At 39.9% G+C, this 22,406-nt stretch overlaps 1 protein-coding gene across 7 annotated transcripts in view; it reads right to left on the minus strand.

Annotated features, from left to right (window-relative positions):
• Window positions 1–22,406, minus strand: part of Unc5d (unc-5 netrin receptor D) — a 547,003-nt gene that overhangs the window by 371,819 nt on the left and 152,778 nt on the right. The window contains exon 2 of one of the 7 annotated variants that reach the window (XM_060381574.1): window positions 5,317–5,397. The exons of the other annotated variants lie outside the window; for them this stretch is intronic. The gene's annotated coding sequence lies outside the window, so the exon portion shown is untranslated. The remainder of the gene's footprint in view (window positions 1–5,316; window positions 5,398–22,406) is intronic. 7 annotated transcript variants of the gene reach the window in all.

Consider the following 22,406-nt stretch of genomic DNA (forward strand, 5'->3'; position numbering starts at 1 on the left):
ATTACTGTCAGAGCGGGTGACTTAAATGTGTTCTTAAATGGTGCCCAACTGAGGATACTAAAAATAAGAAAAATGTTAGGGGTTCAAGGAGACTAAGTGCCAACTCCATACCAAAGGCGGGGAAAAATAAGTGAGTACCTGCAGCATTTCTAGTGAAGTAGAAATGAAGCAGAGCCTGTGAACTTACCAGAGGCAGCCAAGACACAAGTGTAGTTAGAGTGATTAACAATAAAATCAGTGGGTCTGCTCAAGACTGGAATCATCCACATACAGCTAGGCAAGGATAGAGAAGGAACTTGGAAGTCCTACAACTTACTGCTATACTATTCCCATGGCAAGACTTAGGATAAAGGAGAATCCTGTCTTTCTTCATTTGGAAACCCGATGGTGACCCTGCCAGGCTCCAGTAGACAGTCCTGATCCATAGTTCACACAGGTGGACCATTTTAGGTTAAATGGATCATACAACAAAAGGAAAGTTAGGAATGTGTGATGGGGAGACATGAGAAAGGAGGAAGGAGGTTGATAGGAATGGAAGGGAGACAAGGGTTTGGGGAGAAGGTAGAAGAAATTATGTACACTTATAAAATTGTCAAAGAACTAGGAAAAACAGGTATAAAGCAGCAACACATAACAAATTAATAAATTGTTTTTCTTTTTTTTCTGGCTCTTTGAGACAGGGTTTCTCTGTGTAGCCCTGTTCATCCTGTAATATACTCTGTAAACCAAGCTAGCCTTGAAATCAGAGATTCGCCTGCTGCCCAAGAGCTATGATTAAAAGTGTATGCCACCACTGCCCAGCTAATAAATGTTTTCTCAAGGAAAGATATTCATTCTATTCATTGTGAAAGACTATCTCCTCCGATCCCTTAATAATGTGTCAGTGCCAAGAGAAAACTGATGGGACACACATTGCAAACTCTTGCCAGGGTCAGATACCACCTTGTGACTTGTCTTGGTTTGGGTCCTCAGAATGCATGATGAATGCCCTCAAACAAAGCCCCTGCTCTATGATCATCCATGGTGGGAAAGAAATAACACTGTGATACTCAACTCAAGTATGTTTGTAGCCTTGTGTTTGATTCATACATTGACAGGATTAGGAAACCACAAGCTTAAATAACATAACCTACTCTCAGAATGGCCTTCCATCCACCCAGAGATGCAACAGACATCTTAGTCCAGGAAGAAAGCAAACGTATGAAGCCCCAGAGGACCTCAACAGATGCCCATAGTACTATGGGGAAACAGCTGGAAGAATGTCATCCTACACCACACAGCGTTTCCAGGGCTTTTTTTTTTTTCTTTCTCCTGCCTGCCTGCCTGCCTGCCTGCCAATGTTTTCTGCCTGGACTCCAAGAATAACATAAAATAAAATGCTGGCAGTAGAAGGAGAATCGTTGAGCGCTTCTCATTTGGGGAAAGGGCTTTGAGCTATCCTCCCCTCAAATCAAATATTGAAGCTCAGATAAAGTCCAGGCACATTTCTCACTGTAGCATACAGGAGAAATGAAAACACAGTTCCCATAGAAACATGTAATCCAGCTTGAAAGGGATCTGAAGAGACGGTCACTGGGAGCACTGTCCTACGAATCAGAAGATGGGGACTCTATTTTTGCTTCAGCACCAATTTGTTGTGCAACCTCAGGCAAGTTACATAATCTCTTTGAGGCCGTTTTCTCATCATTGTGGTCATGATGCGAGGTTTTCAAATATCTCTGCAGAGTTCAGTTCAACCTGGGCGGCTCTATATTTTATCTGTTTTGACTGTGTTTCTGGGTGAGATTTCATTTGAAAAACAGGTACCCTGACTTCAAAAAAAATAAATGCTTTTGATAAGCTTGGGAAGAGATAGTCTGGGAGTCTTTCTATGCTTACAGTACGCAGATTGCATAAGAAGCAAACTGTCTCTCCCAGACTTTATTGCTGGGGTGGGAGCTGGAGGAAGGGCAGGGCTTTGATACAAACCAACTGTGCCATGCTCTGCTTTACAGAAACACTTGCTCTTTCCACTATTCCAAGAATAAAGAACTGGTGCACTGTAGAAGACAACACCCTTTGGGCAACTGGGCTCAATAATTAGTGGACCAATAAATTCTCAAATGGATTCCTTTGTCCTTTTTCTCCAAAGGAAATGTATGTATTTCCTTTACCCTCTGAAGTTTCCCTAGCTGAAAAGAAGAAAACCAAGATCAGTGTTGTCATCACCAACCAAAACCAAGAAAAACCAAACAGTTTAGACTCTTTCAAAATTAAGAACTTTGGGTCTAGAAAAAAAAAATAATGTTATGAAAAAGAAAAGATGAGCCACAAATTAGGAAATGCTTTTAAATCACATGTCCAATAAACTCCTGTGTACAGGACATACAAAGACTTTGTGAAACTCTACAGTAAGTGGCCAACAAACCCCACAAAACCTCCCACTCTGAAAGGGTAGTGGACTGGAACACACTCAACAGGGCAGAAAGTGTGGAGATGCTGGACAAGTACACAAATAGTCTCACTGTCAACATTAGTTGACCAAGTGAGATGACAGAGTCCCTACACGAAAAGACTCACTTGAAAACAACCACAGCAAAAGAAAAAGGTTGGAGAAGCACAATCCTCAGATCCTTTCGAGGGACTGAAATATGAAGTATAATTTTGCCTCTTTGCAAAACAGGTTACAAGCAGCTTTCGTTTTTTGGAGGCGTTTTTGTTTTTGATTTTTTTTCATGCTTACTGTTATTTAACATTAGTATATATTAACTACATGGCCTGGAATTCCCACTTTTTGATATAGTTAACTAAAAAACTGAAAGCTTATGTCTATATTGTGACAGTGTCAGAGTTTTTAAGGCAGCTTTTCCCACAACTCCCCAAAGCTAGAAAACAAATGTATCTTTCAATGTTTATTAAATAAGAAAGAGGAACCACAAAATAAAATACTATTCAGAATCAAATATGGACAAATTGTTGACACATTGAATAATAACAACAAAGCACAAAGGCAGTATATATGAAAAGGAGTCAGACTGGAAGGGCTGCATATTGGTTTTATGATTCTACAGAGAAAATATTTCCAGGAACAGAAAATTACAGGCTTAGCGGTTGTCGGTGGCTAAGAATGGTGAAACTTGGTCATTACAGGGACAGGGATAGGGAGGGAAGAGCTGCCATTCATTTTGAATGTTGTGCATTTGTATAGAGTCCATCTATAGATCATTGTTCATGGCGGCGCATACTGCAAATCCCAACACTTAGGAGATGAAGCAAAAGGATGATGAGTTCATGAACAGCCTAGGCTGCACAGGCCAACATGGATTATTAAGTAGTGAGGCAACTGTAAAGAGGGGAAAATGTTGTCTTGTCCGTTAAGAAAATTAAATCCATGGGTATGTGGTAGATAGCTTTAGTGTGTGCATGAGTGTGTGTTTGCATGTGTGTGGTATGTGTGTGTGTGTGTGGTATGTGTGTGTGTATGTGGTATGTGTGTGTAGTGTGCTTGTGTGTTTTCATATGCATACACTCATATGTGCACATATTTGTCGGTTTTTGTTTGGTTCCTATCTATGGTGATTATGTGATATTTCTCTAAAGTTTCAGAGGAGAACATGAGCTGTACATTGTGGTGATATTAAAATAGTCAACAGTAACAAACCTCCAATTTAATATAGGCATTGTTCCTTCTGGCTTTGATATCCTTGCCTTCCCCATACACTAAGCAACACAGTCTCTTGCACCCTGACAGTAGGAAGCAGCAGCTTGCAGCCTCACTGTCCAGATACTTAACACAGGAAACAATGGCCCCCACAGAGGGAGGTTATCTCAGCGCTCCACCTGACATTTCCGTTTTGTCTGATGACAGAGAAGACTGTCACTTCCAACCCAAGTTTTAGTATTCCTGTTTTGTTATTCCTAGATCATAATTTTAAGCAAAAGCATAAATAAAGGGGAAGAATTTTCAGCACAGGCGATTACAGCAAAGGATGAAGAATGAAAATTGCTGCTCCATGCTTGACTGCTGAGGGAACTGAGCAAAAGCCTCAAGCAGAAACCTCTGCAGGCCAACATTTTCAAACTGATAAGTTGGACTTATTTCAAACATCAGTATTTTTTCATAAAAATATTTGTCTGAAAATGACATGAGTGATCATAAACTTTCCATAATATAGAGCGTACTTTTTAATATATATATATATGTATTTACCATTACTGTGTGCATATGTATGGTATGGGCAGGGTACACACTGTGGTGTGAGTGAATGAGGGTTCCAGGGCTTGAACTGGGCCTGAGAATAGGCTGAGCTACCTCACTGGCCCAAGAGTTGATTTCTAAATATATTGGAAACTGAGGGAAAAACCATAAAGTGGGCTTTCATTTAAAAAAAAAAAAAACCCTGTCATTTTACAATGTAACCGTTTTGTACTCAAGAAAAGAAATCAAATACAGTGGTGGTGCCAAGTGTGTGTGTGTCAAAGGACGTTCCTAGACAATTAAAACAACTCATGCTAAGCAAACATTCCAACGAGAGGTATCGACTTGAGAATCTCTCTTTCTTTCTCGCTCAAAGCATCAGATAGCCATGGTTCACTGGATGTGGTCAGCTGTAGTCTGACAATATGAAGTAGAAAATCATAGAATAAACTGCAGCTGTTATAAACTGTGTGCCTTTCTGAGTAGTGTGATGTCATTTTACACAATCCGGTTCTGGAGTGCATCACATGGTGTAAGCAAACTGCCTGCTAGTCACTTAGTAGCCACGGGTACAAGCCTGACTGGCCTAGTATCACAGTGCTTATCTGGCATCAGGGAACCCTTATGTTACTTAGGAGAGGCCCCAAGCAGGAAAGCATTGATGCCAGTGAATCAGATACATCAAAGAGAAGCCATAACATGTTTCCTATGTAAAAATGCTAAAAGTATTTCTACCTAATAAGCCACAAAGCTCAGATGCCGAGATTGCTAATATCTCCAGTAAGACTCTTTTAAGAGTGTGAAGGAAAATAAATCCATGCTAATTTTGCTATGACACTTCAAATCGCAAGGCACAGCCAGAGTGCATAATAAGAGCTTACTTACAATAGAAAAATAATTAACTGTGTGTATGTTGGGACAGGTAAAAGCAAAGTATATGTAGGATTTGTGCTGTGTAAGGTTTAAGAGCTAAGCCGGCATAGCTGTGCATGACCTTAACCCCAGGAATCAGCAAATCAGCAAGCAATACTGGGAGGATCTCTGAGTTTGAGGTCAGACTGATTTACATAGCAGATTGACATGGACAGCCAAAGAGATATGATGAGATGGTTAAAAAAAAGAGGGGGGAGCAGACTTACCAGGCCACAGAAGATGACAATGCAGCCACTCCTGATGTGATCTGATAGACTAAGATCAGAAGGAAGGAGAAGAGGACTTCCCTTATGAGTGGAGAGGGGCATGAAGGAGGAAGGGAGAGGGAGGGTGGGAGAGGGAGGGGAGGATCGGGAGGGGAGAAGGGAGGGAGATACAAAATGAATAAAGTGTAATTAATAGTAAAGATAAAGTGATGACATAAAAAAAAAAAAGAACTCACTGGTAACCTAGGGATGCATCCATTCCAGATTAGGGGGTAGGGTGGGTTACTACTAATCTTAATGTATAACTGAAACATATATATATATATATATATACACACACACATTTATATAAAAGTATGGGCATACATATATATGACATATACACTTCATGTGACATATTTAATCCTATGTAACTATGGAAGTTTAGAATGAAATGACTGGAATATAAATTGAGAGTCTATCCTAACTGTGCTACTACCTAGCAATGAGATGTTAGGTATACCATTTGCATTTTTTACTTCAATTCTCAAGTCCCAGTCATTTTATCAACATCTAGAGGAAGTATTCCAGTAAGCCTTGTGGCACAGTGATGCATACCTACATTCTAAGCCCTCACTCCAGAAATCAGAGGGGAACAAAGTCTGAGTTCAAATCTAGTTTATGCTGTGTAGCAAGACCCTGTCCCAAAAAGAAAGGGCATGAAGTCTCCTTGTTTATTTTCCCTTTCTTGGCTCCTATACCTCTCCCTCTGTACAAAATTTTACCTGAAAAATACATAATATTTTCTGAAAGCATAGCTGGTACTATCTTTCATTCTTAAAAGTTTTTTTTTTAATACCAATTTGATTAATGCCAATTTGAAGAGGCGATAGCTGGAATAAAGAACAATCCAAGAAAATTAAATAACTAAGTTTGATGACGACCTAAGAATGGGGCAGAATTTTTTAACACTAATATAATAAATCATAGAAATATACATTTTGCTATTTTGTTAAAAAATAATTTGCAGAAAAAACATGATTCCCTACAAATGTATTATTTACATTTTATAAAAATATGCACAATTTATCAATGTCTCACTATATAAATAATAAAAATAAAACTCAGCAACAGTAACAGTCATTTATGGGTTCAGCATGCAACATAGATCATTGAATAATTCTTAGTTATTTGTTTTCTTAAAAAATATTAATTATTCCCAGTGCTATGATGAAACACCCATGAAAATACCTGAGCAAATTAAGGAAGAAGTGGCTTATTTAGGCTTATACCATAAGTCTTCATGGGGGGAAATTATTGTGGTAAGACCCTGAACAGCTGGTCACATTCCACCTACTATCAGGAAGTGGAGAGGTGAATGCAGAAGTTCATCTTACAATCATGAAAAGAATGATTCATGCTGGCCAGTGCTTTGGAAAACTGTGAGACAGGCTCCAGGACAAAATGCAGAAGGTCTTTTTACCTCAGGTACATTTTGTCTCCTGGATTGTCCCTAAAAGTGATTTTCTGCCTTCTACATCAAATATTTTTATTCAATTTATAGGACATGTTCATTCTTGTTGGATATCAGAACATAGCTATGGAACCCAGTCTGGTCAGTGTGCCCTAAATCTGGATATGGTCTTCTGCCTTGCTTTCATGCTTTCCCAGATAAAATCTACAGTACCTGTCAGACAACTATGTTTGAATTTGTTTGTCCTGAGAAAGTTCTGGGAAAGGGCTGCTCAGTTAACATTTAGTCTGTGCTTACTAATATTTAGTCACATATTTTTCTAACCATGTTTTTCTGAACTTGAACTTTCCTTGGATTATTACTATCTTTGCAACATTCGTGTGTAAAAGTACACTGGCAATGAAGTAAGACTGTCTACAGTATTATACTGTAGTCAGCCCCATTATTTCAAGTCCTCAGATCTCAGGTCGAGCAGAAAAGATCTGGACTGGTCTGTGAAAAGTTGACATCTCAGGTTTTATGTTTTATTCAGTGTAGAACCACAGTCTTTGGCACAGTGTTATCCAAACTTCATGGTTGTATCCCCTGCTCCCTTCTTTATGGAAACACCCTCATAAAAACATTTAAATGCGTGTATATTCAGGGCCACTCTAACCATTACTATTTCACTCCTTGTCAATGTGACATTCAAATCCATCAGTTTAAACCACAGCATTCTATTCTAAACTCCAAAGTCTCATTTTCTTCTCAGAATGAAAAACACATTCATTCCATCTCTAAAAGTCCCCTTGACCTTCAACTGTCTAAAGTTCAAAGTTTCTTCTAAGATTCAAGGCAATCTGTTAATTAAAAAAAAAAAAAAAAAAACCTTCCAAAATACAGTGACACATTGTAGACATTTCTATTCCAACGGATTAAATAGAATATACCTTTCCATCACAGCCTGAAATGTGATGTAAGTGAAAGAAATGAAAGTACAAAACATTTTAAATATATCAAATCATTTTAACTCCATAGTATCAAATAATTCCATGTTTATTTTGGAAATTCTCAGACTCAATTAATTTCACATTGTCCTTCCTCGTAAGCCCAGTTAAAGCTTAGAATAGAAATTAATCTTTGGACTACATGTGACAGGGTTCTAAAGTCGGTTAACTAAACTCACATAGATCTGCTTTTTTATACTCTATCTCACAGCACCAAAAGGAAGCACACAGGGTACTAGAAAGATGACTGAGTGGTTTCAAGCACTTGATGCTCTGGCCAATGACCTGGTTCCAGTCACCAGGTGGGGCATCAGGTGGTGTGCAAGCATATGTAACTCCAAATCAGACAATCCAATGCCCTCTTGTTGTTGGGCATCCCTATGCATATGGAAAAAAAAAAACATACAGACAAGCATGCACACACACACACACACACACACACACACACACACAAAACATTTTAGAAATGAAGGATAGTCATAATATTTTTCTGTGAGAGAGAAGTCCTAAAAGCCTGTCAGAGTTGGAACTGGATATGAAGATGAACATGATAAAAATCAATCAACTGTGATAATGTAATTTCAAAGCTTGTTAAGAATAGCTGTGAATATAAAATATCAACTCCTAAAAACAGTTGAGCATTAGAGAACTCTCGTTACTAAATGAACACACATCTTGATGGAAACAGAGAATATTGAGGATTTTTTTAACACTTCCTTCCCACTTAGCATTGGTTGAAATTTCCCAGTTAACAAATCCATGCTTCCGTCACCAGGTTAGCTTTCTATGTGGTTGAAAGGCACATTGTTCACTTACACACGAGGTGAACTTTAAACTACAGTTTCCAACTGGGATCTGTACCTTTCATATTTGAACCACCTGTGGAATTGTAGAAGAAATATATAAATTGTTATATAAGGCTCATTTCCATTGCAACCCAACATACTCCTCTTTTTCTTCTAAACCATCTGGTATCTGGAATTCACACTGCCAGCTGCATCCTCCAACTCTCAACAGGGGTGTTCTCGTTGCTCTTCATCTCCCTATTAGCACAGCCAATATGACCTGGGCTAAGATATCTGTTCGTGCTTACACAAAGAAAACCTCTTTAGTTTTAGTCTGAACAGCTTTTGCATTGCTTTAAAATGCTTCATGTTTCCCTAACTGATTTTAAATGCGCTTTTTATAATTATAAAATACAGCTGTCCTGAGGCTGCTGCTACTATCTATATTTGTAGACATGGACACTGACATTAAGACTCTACTACATGGAGTCACCTTGGCCACAATTAGTAAACCCATACTCACTGAACTTGAATGTGTGTTTAAAAAAATCCTGTTAACACCCAGATTCTAATTTAGCATGCTTCCTGTGTAGTCTTAAAACCATGTATTTCTGATAACTTTCTAATATGAACCCTGCTGATCTCAGTTCAGAATGAGTAGCAAAAGTAAACTGAATGTAAACTCAAGTCTTTTTCTATGTCCAGGATCTTTAAAGCTGGCACCTGCTCTTACACTTTCTCCTGAGATATGCTGTTCAGTGGGAATAAAGGTCTTCATCCCCTTCCCAAACAAAGAAGTCTATTTGTCCAGTCTGACGGTGAAAAACAATGCTCTTTTCAGTCACCCCTATATATTTTCCTCTTTTCTTAAAGATCTCCAAGAAGTCACCATCTACGGGAATTGTTATTTTCAGTCCGAGAGGGTACAGACACTTCATGTCCTGTTACAGGCTGTCTCTGGCCACCAGGAGTCATGGTTAGAGACAGGAACACCATCTGCAAGACCTCGGGCTGGCAGAACAAGTACAGGCGGAACATGTAAACGCCTACACTGTCACATTGTCATTGCTAGACAGAAGTGCAAGTGCTGGCAGGCAAGGGATCCCTGGGAGGAAGGAGACAATGCCCATGGAAGGACAGAAGGAAAACTGACTGGATTCATGTCTAACCAGTCAGAGCTCAGGGGAGAAGATGGTGAGGGTGCTCCTTTCCATTTAATAATACTCCATATTTTCCTGCTGTAGGTGAATATGTAGGAGAACACTTGGCCCTTCCTTCATGTGTTCAGTGTCTGAGGCAGCGTCATACCAGAAGATGTGATATGATGGCTCATGGAAGGCAGAGGGCTAGGCAGGGTTTTAGCTGGATACAAAGCTAACCCCTCTCAAGCTTCCTGCCTACACATAGTAGGCAACTGAGTCAAGGTCTGAGCACACAGTTCTTTGCAGTGGAGACACTGTGCATGCAACTCTGCAAATACGGCAAGTGCAGCATTGGTGCGGGACTCCTGGCTAATTCGCTTGTGTGACCAGTGACAAACAGCACAACGATATAGTCCAACCTAATAAACGCGGAGCTCGCTAAGCAGTATAACAACTAGCATAAGTCAGTATAGACCTTCTACACCTTCAAGGACCCAACAGTGTGTGCAACATCTGACAGCAACACTAAAAAGGAAGAAAGACAGGTCTATGTAGCCTCACTGGGCCTTTCCAAGCCTGAAACAGTGCTAGGAGTGGACATTGGACCATCAGACTCTGAGGTGAGTACAGTCACACAGAAACTGAGTAATGTAAGCACAAGATGTTTGGTACATCACACTGTCCCCAGTCCCACACACTCAGAGTAATCAAGCTCACACTGTACTTCGGAGGCAAATAAGAAGAGAGCACAAGATAATACTAACAATGGTGAGAAGACTAAATAGGAGAAAAAGCAACCATATTCTAAGGCAGAATTCTAATGCCTCTGGTGTTTGATGGTTGAAGTGAGAGACTATTGTCAAGCACATAAACTAGTCTGTCATCAAGATGGACAGTAGAGGGAGGAGACAAATCTCCTAGTGCATTTTGAAAGCATAAATCTTGCATGACTTTCACATTCTAGCAGATAGAAGTTAGTACTGCCTGGTCAAATCAGATAAAAATGTTGTTTGCTCTATGCTACCCAACAGACTGCTTCCAAGTCAGGTTTCAACATTCAAAAATATGGCAACATGACCCAGCTAGATAAAGAACAAGAAAAAAAAAAAAAAGCAGAAAAGCAAGCATGCAACATCTTACCAGAGCATGCACAGTGAATAAGGCTTTCCAAGTTGAATGTATTATTTACGAGCCAAAGCTAAAATTAATGCTCCTTGCATTCCGATGAGAAAGCTCAGGGGCAGCAAGATGGGTCAGCAGGTAAAAGCATTTGCTGCCAAGCCTAAAGACCCCAAAACCTATATGGTGGAAGGCTGTCACAATTTCCTACAAGTTGCTCTCTGCCTTCCACGTGTCCACTCACAGTATGTGCACGTGTGAGCACACGAAGTCAATGAGTAAAATGTTTTTTTAAAGAATGAAACAAACAAAAGTACCATCCAGGAGTTGTTTTTGAATTTAAATTCTGACAGTGTAGACCTGAAGAGGATCTAGTAAGGCTGTGCTTTTCTCTAACCCTGGGCCTGCCGAACCCTTTTCACCTCAGACAAAGCCAGGGATGAGAATAGAACATACACGTTACCATATTCTTATGCAATTTAAATAGATAACTGTTGATATTAGGAGGGCTCCAATAGGTATGAAGGCAGAAATGGAGTGTCCAACCATTCTGAGACTCTCCACCCTCATGTGGCCGGTAAATCTCTTCCAGCTTTTCTCACTTTTCTCATCACTCTCTTTCTCTTGGTTACACAGACTGTTTCTCTTTTAAATAATGAATATTTTACCTTCTATTGTAAGAAGGGTACCATTGGTCTGGGCTGGTATTGCTAAAATGTTTATTTCTTTAAATTTCAGAGGATATTATGAAAATAGGTGGTATGACGGGTGCTCAGACATTATTGAAATTCGATGCCCACTGGAGGATGTTCTGAGGCCTCTGGTGAGTAACCATGTGTATCAGCTGTGATATGCCCAGCCACCGTGTAGGAAACACAACTCAGTAACACGAAAATGCAAACACATCCAAAGCAAGGAACAGTGACAGTGAAGAACTCCTCAGCTCTGTTGGTAGATCCAACCCCCGCCCAAAAGGAAGAATGGGAGCAGAATCCAAAAGACTTCGTTAGACTCTGAGTGTGAGGACACTGTGTTAGACGTGGAATGTCATGGACATGGATGGAGGTGATGCTATTAACTACTCAAATGATATCTTTCAGTCAGTCTTATAAAAAGGACCCCAATGCCTGCAGGAACACATAGTTGGTAAAGAGAGCTGGGCTTGATTTGATTAACCCCGAATGAAATTGACACCCATGTTAACGCCTTTAAGAAAAGAAGAATAAAGGACAGGGAAGCAGAAACTATTTACTTGACCAAATTTTGCATAAAATTTTGTTGAGTGTGAACCAGCACGACAAAAGGGCTGACAGAAAAGCACAACGGTAAATCATCTCTCTTCAAAGTTTGGATTATAATCCAACAATGCGCTATCAGTATATGCAACAAGCAGCTACTCCCAGTAATTGTACTAAATGTAAATGTATGTAAAATATATTTAGCTTTATAAATTAGTTTTTCCTGATTTATCAGCATGTTTTGTTTCCTTTGGGTTTTGGAGTTTGCGTTTTCTCTGTAGGAAGAAGCTCAACTGAAAACAGCTGTAACTACAAGAATACACACTATTTTTCACAGATAACTTCTGGGTACTCCCGAGGCAAATGTAACTCTCTAGTGATGTTACTAAAGACCCAGATTTTACCATGTTTGCAATCAACTGTCATCAGGCACAGCTTTTCATAGCCCCCCAAGGCTGCCATTGCTCTAGGCATCACATCCTTTTTAACTGAATTCCAAGAGAAAAGCAAGGTATTTTACCATCAAGAACCGTTTTTATCATAAAGGAAAGATCTCCAAAAGTCTACCAGCTAACTCACCACACTCTGCTGTCAGCCTTCTCTTTCCCATCATGTCTGGGTCTATTTCCAGCCTTTCAGGGTCTTACAACCTGAGTGTAGCAGTTTACCCCTATAGTCCAGAGTAGCTCTGCTGACCTACAGGAGGTATAGGCAGAAGGCAATGAATTGTGGCCATGTCCAGTCTCCACAATCCAAACTGAACTCCTATTAAATTAAGATCAATAAGAAGCCTTTATTCTGTAGAACAGCCTCCATTCTATTTCTTGCTTCTTTTCCACTAAAGAAACATAGCAAACTAAGTTTTGGCATACACCTGCAGGTAAACCTGCCATGAACAGATGCAGAAACTGCCTTTAGGATAGGAGAAAATGCCTTGCTTGGGGACCGATATACAAACTGTTTGAGCAATAAAGGACAGAAGCATGACAGCAGTGCAGCCATGTTGCTTTGATCCTCAGCATAGAGGCAAATACTGAGGGTCAGGGAAACAAGCTTAGATTCCACAAGAACATCGCAGAACTGAGAAGAGCAGACCTTGAGTTAGGATGCTGTAGAGGAAAGAGAGAAGCTGAACAGGGTCTGGCACAGCCCAGACATAGGTAAGCAAGATGCTGAAATGGGAGGTGGTGGCAGGAATGAAAGGCTCAGCACCTGGTACATGTCAACACGATGTCAGCCATGGAGAAGTGCCTGAATAGGACAGTACGTATAACTACACCTTCTCTGGGAAACGAGATGGAAATGTTGTAAATTGCACATGGTTGTACAGATCAAGGATAACACAGGCCAGCTGTTATCCTTTTAAAAGTCTCTTTACAGGGTCTATCCTTGATTGGTGTCTTGAATTCCTATTTCTTGATGGCTCCCACCATTGCCAGAACTGAGAATAGCTCCATTGCTAAGCTGTGCGTATAGACAGAATAGTTTTAGTTGAACTGAGATTTTCTATATGGGGCTCCGGAATTTTGGGAACAGCCCCAATTAGATCTCTGGGCTCCGAATCTCTGCCAAGCTTCTTCAGTTGGCAACGCTTCACCTCCTCTGCCATCAAGCTTCCACGTGAATCTGTGGGACTGGACTCCTGGCAAGGCTCGGCTTCTCTTGGCTTTGCACATGTGTTTCCTTACTCTTGTAAATTTTTCTCAGTTGACTTTTGGTATAATATACCTTGACAATTGGATCCAACTCTATTCTCAGTCCTGTGAGTCCTCCCGTTCAATGATCAAAATCTAGAGAGCTCATGGCACAGCGATCAAGCTGAAATATGAAGGCTTCTAACTGAAAACATGATAGCAAAAACATGAAGGGAAGAGTATACACATAGAGCAACTTCCCGGGGCGGGGGAGGGGGCTGACAACAGAACATTTTTAGTCCAATCACACCAAATATTATCTCCTCTCTGAAATGACATTTATATGAGTCATGCTATCAAGATTGTTTCTTAGTTTCTGAACCTGAGAAGATACAGTCACCATGACAAAAAAAGAAATTACTGAGAAAAGTATTTTCTCAACATTCGATTAAATTCCCATGCATTTGAATGCCCTGGCTTTATGTTCTGCTAAACAATCAAGTCTGAAAGCTACAATTGTGGGACACACAGCTCCTGCAGAATTGTAACAAAAGGGTACATTGGGACCTGCTAACATCTGAAGAAAATAATGTGTCACCGGCTGAACAAGGGCTTGCAGATATTTTGCTGAATAAAGGGTGTTTTCTTCTTTGGTAAAAAGGAAACGTTATTAGCCATTGTCCACTAATTCTAGGTGAGTGTGAGCCCACAGTAAACACAGACATGAATTTGAACAGTGTGGTGTGATAATAAGAATAAGTATTTTGTTATCCCATGACCTCTCTAGTCTCTCAAATGGTTTATGCTCTAGTAACAAATTGAAATAAGATGTTTCAGAAAAGTTTAACTACAAAGTAACAATTTTATCAGGACAGGCAGAAGAGAATCCAAAGGAAACTTAAGTAACCCTAACCCAGGCCCAGCCCCACCATCTCCTGTCTAAATTTCTTTTCCATTTAACCCTTAAAGGGAAGTTCAAGTGCATCTGTCCTTTCAGTATCAGATTTCAAATCCCTGTTGGATTGAAACCTCTGCCTATGATAATCACATCTTCAGGGAACGATAATATTTATCTCTTCTCCATTTTATGAATTATTATCAATGTCAGCAATGCAAATACCCAAAGCATAAAGTTAGACATTAGCAGAAACACCTGAAAATGGAAGTGGCTCTTGTTCATCAATATGGTTAATGCTGATCACTGATCATAAATGTCAATTACCTAACTGTATATTAAGGGAAAGGCAGAAGTATGAGGCACAATGCTTCCCCCATTGTTTCTATTAGTAGATTATCCCACACTCCTCTTCTTGCAGAAATATAACAATATCTTCAAATGGCACTCAAAACAGTGCACGCACACGCAGAGTGCATCGTGTTTAGGACTGAGTCCACACATCCAGACCCCCCCAAATCAAGAAATATAAAAAGTATACAACTTCATAGGAATGTACATTTCTATGAATGTACATTCACTAGGAATGTACATCTTTTACAATATATTTAACTTAAGTTTTTGACATACATTTATGTAATTTCCATTTTGATCATGTGAAGAATTGTGTAACAAGTATGACTGCATATGTCATTTCATTTGCCACAATTGCTTATGAAACACAAACCCATTGCCTTTTCTTGATTCTCTGAATCCCTCTTCTTTGTGCTGAACAAACAACACCACCCCACGCCACCCTACTTCCACATGCCAGGTACTAATGGTAGTTAAGTGATTCCCTAAAAATAAATGTCCTTTAAACTCCAAATGTTGAAGAAAGAAAAAGGGGGGACACAATATAGCACAACCTAATTAAAATAAAAACAATAAGTAGAGAACTGTTCTAGCTGCCATGAAGCAACTATGGCAACCTGCACCAAAAGAAAAAGAAGACACTAGTGTGTGTGTGTGTGTGTGTGTGTGTGGAGGGGTGGGAAGTAGGGTCAAAAGACTGGAAGAGAATAGGAAAGGATAAAAGGGAAGAACAGGAACACAGTCATGATGTAGCATATGTGTACAAGAAATCGTCAAAAATAATAATCAAATATAAATAACCATAGACTACGCCTAAGGAACGGCACAAAGGTTGTCCTCTGACGGCTACATGTGTGTACTCACACAAACACATATCCCCCACCCCCCAAAAAATTGTGTCTTTATTGAACATCACATTTCATAACTGGGTTTTACGTGCAGATGCACGTAAGCTCCAAAATGTAGATATCTTTTTGCAGCGGCAGGTGGAGGGGTCTCCCATAAGCAGTCTGGCTGGCTCACACCACACAGAAGCAAATGATGAAAAGAAAGAGCAGCCCTGTGGCTCTCCTAGGGAAAACACACAGCAGGACTTTCTTCTACTGGGTGACCTTGTGATTCACAGTTTAAGGCTAAACTAATGACTGACTGCCGCAGAGTTACCTCGTGTGTCTTCCCATGTGTCGCCAGCGAGATTCCACCAGCTGAGCCACAGGGCACACAGCAGTCTTTACGCATAACTCTCCCACAGAATCTACCCCCTTTTCAGAAATGCCGGCTCACAGGTCACAAATGAAAGCTCAGGGATGCAGCCTCACAGGACATTGAAAAGTCCCAATGTCAACAGCGTTTCCACGTGTGGAACTCGGTGTTCCTTTGTACGTTTCTTGTTTTCACTCTACAGCTAGCTGAGGACCCTTGTATCTGTCTAGCCAGGTCAGGTGACAACGAAGAAGAATTATGACCTATTACCTCAAATTATAACCATTATTTGAAATGGGGTTTTGTTAGTGAGCACAGGCTTTTAAGCCGTAAGGAGAAATGAATGAGGGTGCTTTAATGAAATACATGCATCAGTTAGTTTAGAGAGAGTTTGCTAGAAGTAATGAAAATATCAGAGTATTTATTCAAACAGGGATTATTTATTTTAGATCAGTTCACGCTACACAAACCAACAATTTTGCTTTAAAAATGCACTTTTATAAGGGCTGGCAAAACGACTCAGCAGGTAAAGTCACTTGCTGACAAGCATCAGGGCTTGAATTCAAAGCTCTGAACCTACAGGATGGAAGCAGTAAACTGACTGTCCCATTTATATGCAAATGGTCACATGGGTGTACACATAAGCAACTAAACAAACAAATAATAAGCAGATACTTAAAATGTTCTGAAGGAGATTTTTTATTGTATTTAATAAAGACTGTTTCTTGTAACTTCAGTCATTTTTTGTTGTTGTTTTCCTTACGTTGTAACCAACACTGAGAATGCTCTCTTTGGTCTGTAAAGAAACAACAGCCGTGGCCCTTCTAATAACTCTAACTGTGTAAGTGACAGTGACAACAACTACTCGTGGCCCAGTGAAAAGACCGGACTCTGCAATGACTGTTTTAATTCTTTTAACGTAGTTACAGCACACATTCTGCAGGCAATGGACAGGGGCATACCTACATCTACACAGCCACACATTCTTTTGCATTCCTTTTGCTTCTCAATGCTTCTATATATTGTACAACAAGACTGACTATTTTATCAGTCAGAACATAAACTTCTAGAATTCCATTAAGGAGGTGAACCATGGTCACAAAATCCTTTTCACGCTGCAAAGTAGCTTTCAGCCTTGGTGGTATGTATTTAATCATGCCAAGAAAAAGAAGGCAAATCATTTGGTAAGTTGTAGTTTTATTTTCTGGGCATTACGCCACATAAAGGAAGGCGATGTGAAAAGACAAGTTAAGCAGTGTGCACCCAAATTCTCACTAATTGCAGTCACAGTATAGTGTTCTTTTCCCAAGTGCAAAGCATGTTGGGCTCTTGACTACTCAAAATGTATGCCAAACCTGAAGCATCTGCATGGCCTTGAACTTCTAAAATATGCAAAGCCCTTATCATCACTTTGCTTTATCAAGACCTATGGATGATTTCCATGCTCCATAAAATCTTAAGATCCATGATCCAGCTTTCCCCTTTCAGTAAGAAAAGGCTATCAGTAGCAATCCAGAATAATGCCGAGCTTTACGATTCTACAAGTCCAATAGACAGAGGGTAGCAGAAGACCTTCAGACAGAAGCCTAAAAGTAGACCCTAACCGACTATGCACTTTTAAACTTCCACAAACTGTTCTAATTTGAAAGCCAACATGGAAAACTAAGAATCTTGTGTCCATCCAGTTAAAAATTACTAGGACACAACTCCCCACAATGATTCTCAAACCAGTTCTCTACTCACAGGTTCATGAAATATGAAAAGCAACCGCCATGATCCTAAATACATTCAGTACGATAAACCACTCTGAGGGACTCCACAGCAACTGAAGGAATGCTGCACTAATCTTCTAAGCTCAGAAACCTCAGGAGTCCAGGCTGAAAGCACAATTTTCCATCTCTAAAGGCTAACTCCCTTGCTGTTGCCCACATTTTACCTCTAAAGATATTTAGCTGAAATACAATCTGGAACAAATCTGCCTTCCATTCAAAATCAGATAAACAAAAGATAACAAGTAGTTACAAAAACAGCAGGCTGGAATTGCAATAGCTTGGACTAGCTTCCGTACATCTGTAAAACCACACAACACACAGAACAGATGCCTGCATTGAAATAAGTTGGCTCAAGATGAGTATTGGCCTTCTAATCCTTACCATCAACAGTGCTGGTTACAAGGCAAGGAAAAAAAAAGAAAGAAAGAAAAGAAAAGAAAAGAAAAGAAAAGAAAAGAAAAGAAAAGAAAAGAAAAGAAAAGAAAAAAGAAAAAAACAGCTGAAAAGCTCCTGGGGTCCTGATTAGAATACTATTCAATTCTTGATGCATACTGACTAGACCTCAGGCACTGCCTCTAAGCCCATGTACTCACTAACATGGATAATACAATCATTATGGCCACCCCATCCTGTACAGAATGAACTGGAGATCCGACAGGTAAGGAGCTATCCAATAGTAAACAAATACCAGCCACCTACCAAACAAACACAGTTAAAGGGCTCTCATTCTGAATCTCAAATCTGTATCTGTCCGCTTTTTTTTTTTTCACAGTTGACTAAAATCATTAATGCAACAATAAGGAACTTTGTAGCATTGACCAACAAGGAAGCACCTTCCTCAAAGGAAGAAATTCCTTTATAGAAAAAGGAGCTTGAGCTACAAGATTCTGATGCTGTATATCAGAAGAGCTTAGAGGACCCAGAATTTGAATTTTTAATAAACCCTCAAAGATATGATGCTTCATCCAAGGAAAAGGGAAATTCATCCCTTCTTGCCATCTACCATCTACAAACTTCACTAAGCCTGTTCAGTTCACCATCTGAACTTAAGTCTCTGCTCATGTTCAGGCTTCAATTCCCCTCACCATTACCTGCAGAAAAAATGTCAAGGGAAAACAGAGCTGGGAAGAGAGAAATAGATACAGAGACAGAGATCAGCCATACAGGGAAAGGGACAGAGAAAAAAAGAGGGGGGGGAATAGAGATGGAGAAAGTGTATACACACACACACACACACACACACACAAGCTCTATAACATTTTCTATCAGGTATTGGGAAAAAAAAGAAAAACAAAACAAAACAAAAACAGCTCAACTCCAATCGACCTTTCCCCGTAGTCTCAGATTTAGTCATTTCTTATGTTTAAATTTAATGTGAAAAGTCTCCTGCATGCCATTTTTGATAACAAATAGCCCAGGAAACTCTTCAATGCCATTTCTTCAATTATATTTTCTTTACTGCTCAAACAAGATAAATGGGGGGAATCCAAACAATTTTTCATAGGTCAGAGCCTCGGTGCACCTGGTGAAGATGGAGTTTAGTTAACAATCTAGCGGTAGCTCTTCAAAAAAAATACAACCTCAGCAGTTTGGTCCCCCCGCCATTCCTCAGGCTTTTAGTCAATTTTCCTTTCATAGTACTGAGCCTCCCTTAGAAAAAAAATTAACCGAAGAAATCATTCAATCCTCCAGTTAAAAAACAATGAGATACTATTGTTACAAAGGCAAGCAATTGACCTGTAAGCTTTCAGGGCTGAATGATCTCCTTATGTAAATTCTGGTATACTCACTCAATTGTGATTGCACGGGTGCATGTGTGTATCCTTATATATGTGTGTGTACTTATGTTTGTGTGCATAGATATGCACTTGTACTTTTAGAAAAAAATATGTGTCATATTTCAGTTCCTAGATAACATTTTTAGTAATCACTTCTTGCAAATTCATCTTTAAAGTTCAGAATTTGCTGCCTTGATAGGTTTTGGGTTAACTCCCTCAAAAGGCCATGACAACTGACTCTTATAGTTTTCCTCCTTTTGGAATTTTTACTGAAGAAAGAATAATGAGAAATGAAAGAAATAAAGATAATTATTTGGATATGAATGTTGAAATTTCAAATGGAGAATAAGCACTGTAATTTTGACCACACACAGGCATTCTGAGCCCACAAAATTAGTACACCAAATAGACTGCATGTATCATCTTAGAAGAGGTACCAAGGTAATCAACGACAATCAGATTTCAGATCTAAGATTCTGCCAGAAGTTATTGTGAGATGGATCTGTGATGCAAGCCTGTAATCTAAATACATGGTGGGGCTAACATCGGAGTAGTATGAATTCGAGACTAGCCTGGTTAACTTAGGCACTGTGTCAAAATAAAATCTAAAATGAAAGCAGTGGAGTGTGGTGGTAAAGCCTTGCCGAAGCAGCGTGGGCATTACAAAAAGTCTGTGACCCACACACAGTAACTACCAGAAAGGGGACCAGGTTATTGGAAAAGTATAGAATTTTCAATGAGGAAGATGTTACTACTCCTTCCCCCATCATTTCTCTGCCTATATCTGGAGACTACCTCTGCGACTATCTTTTAGAAAGAAGCAGGCAGAGGAACGGGAAGACAAAGCAACATGTAAAGGCCTGTCTGCCAGGCCAACCATGCCCACTGAAAGACTGGAGGCATATAGGCTTCAAGGGGCATAGTTAATCTAACAGGTTGCTACAACAGTTTTTGTGTGAAATGACAGCTTGAACAAATTGAAAGGGATTTTGCACTAGGGACGATCAATAATTTATCACTCAGAACACTGCAGAGTGGTCTAGATGAAGAAACTAGGGATAAAACCATAAGGATATTTGCCCTGGGAAGTTTGGGGTTAAACAGATGGATAGACATGAAGGTTCTAAAGCTTCATAGGAAAACGATCAGAAATTCAGCACAGAATCTATGCAAGACAGTAATTTTCTTTCATGTTCTCCTTCGGCTGAGTACCAGCCCTGGATATCCCTTAGGGTGTGTCTTTAACACACGAAGGAGAAGATCTGGTCTTCTACCTCAACCTTAGCAGCACTTCCTAAAGGCTCACAACATACAAGGTACTATTCTTTCCAAGGTCTTCTCATATCAAGTTTCCCACACTACTGCCCAGCTGCTATCATTTGTTCTAAAAGACAAACTTTGAGAAATACTAAGCCAGGGAACTTTACAGCCTCCTTTTGCAGGGTAAATGTTTTCCCAAGATGAAACACACACACATACACACACACACACACACACACACACACACACACACACACACACACACACATACACATACTGAAACTCTCACCATTATTGAGTACAGTGTGCAAATGTGGGTCAGCAGCTCTCCTCTTTCAGCTCTTTGTCCCAGTTCAGCATTGTGTAGCTTCCACCATCTGTAACTTTGATAAAGTGCTTTGTATTTCATGAGCTAGCAGAAAGCTAGTGTTAAGGGGCCACGCAGAAATGTTTCCACTCTACACAGGGAAACAACAGAAAGCTCCTTCAGGGAACTGATTCTTTCAAAGTGTACAGTGAAGTCACAACTGACTTCCCAGTTGAGCTGGAATGAGGGCAAGAAAATAGGTGTGACATGGCGTGTCCAAATGTGTACAGTCATAGACACCCACATTTACAGCATTAAGCCAAGTATTTGCTGAGCCTTTGTTCTGCGGGCAGAACCTCTTGCAAACCCCGTGAAATGAGGCCAATTAATTATTTTTGTAGATCACGTTACTGAGATGTTGTCGCTATTTTATCATTATAACAGGTAAAACATGCATGTGACAGGAGTGACTTTGTTAATAATGAAACAAGGAAGCAACATGAAACAAAAGCTCACAGATGAAGCAAAGTGTTAATCTGCAGCTGACTTTGAGCCAGCATATCCAACCTCCTCTCCCGTCACTTCTTCCCTTGCACAGGCACAGACCACACTCATTCCTGTTGTGCCTTCTAAAAATCCATGCTATCTATGGCAATTGCGGGTCTTTATCTCTCAAGTCATCCTTTAAGCCTATGCCGAGCGATCACTTTCCCAAGAAAGCTCTCAGGTGTCAGTGAGCTGTTGATTTATCAGATGAAAGCATGGATATATAACTATCTGATCCTGGTAGCACGTCACATTCTGATTCCATGCCTGCAACCCTTGCTCCTTATGGGCGTGGTGTGATCTAATTACCATACTGTAGGACCTTCCAAAAGTGTGTCTAACTGGGACACTTTGTCTTAGACATAGTGAAGAACAAAATGGCATGGAACAATGAATCCAACACTGTCCTCAAAACAAAAGGCTGTAGGACAATGCAACACAGTTAGCTAGCCTGTGGTCCAACACCACAGTAACTAACTAGTTAGCTAATTAAATACACACACACACACACACACACACACACACACACACACACACATACACAAACATGTGTGCCCAGCCTGGGCTGTTGCTTCACTCATAGTAATCTGCCACACAGAGTTTAACATTTATGCCCAC

Source organism: Meriones unguiculatus, chromosome 4, assembly GCF_030254825.1.
Source record: "Meriones unguiculatus strain TT.TT164.6M chromosome 4, Bangor_MerUng_6.1, whole genome shotgun sequence".
In the NCBI taxonomy this organism is placed as follows: Eukaryota; Metazoa; Chordata; class Mammalia; order Rodentia; family Muridae; genus Meriones; species Meriones unguiculatus.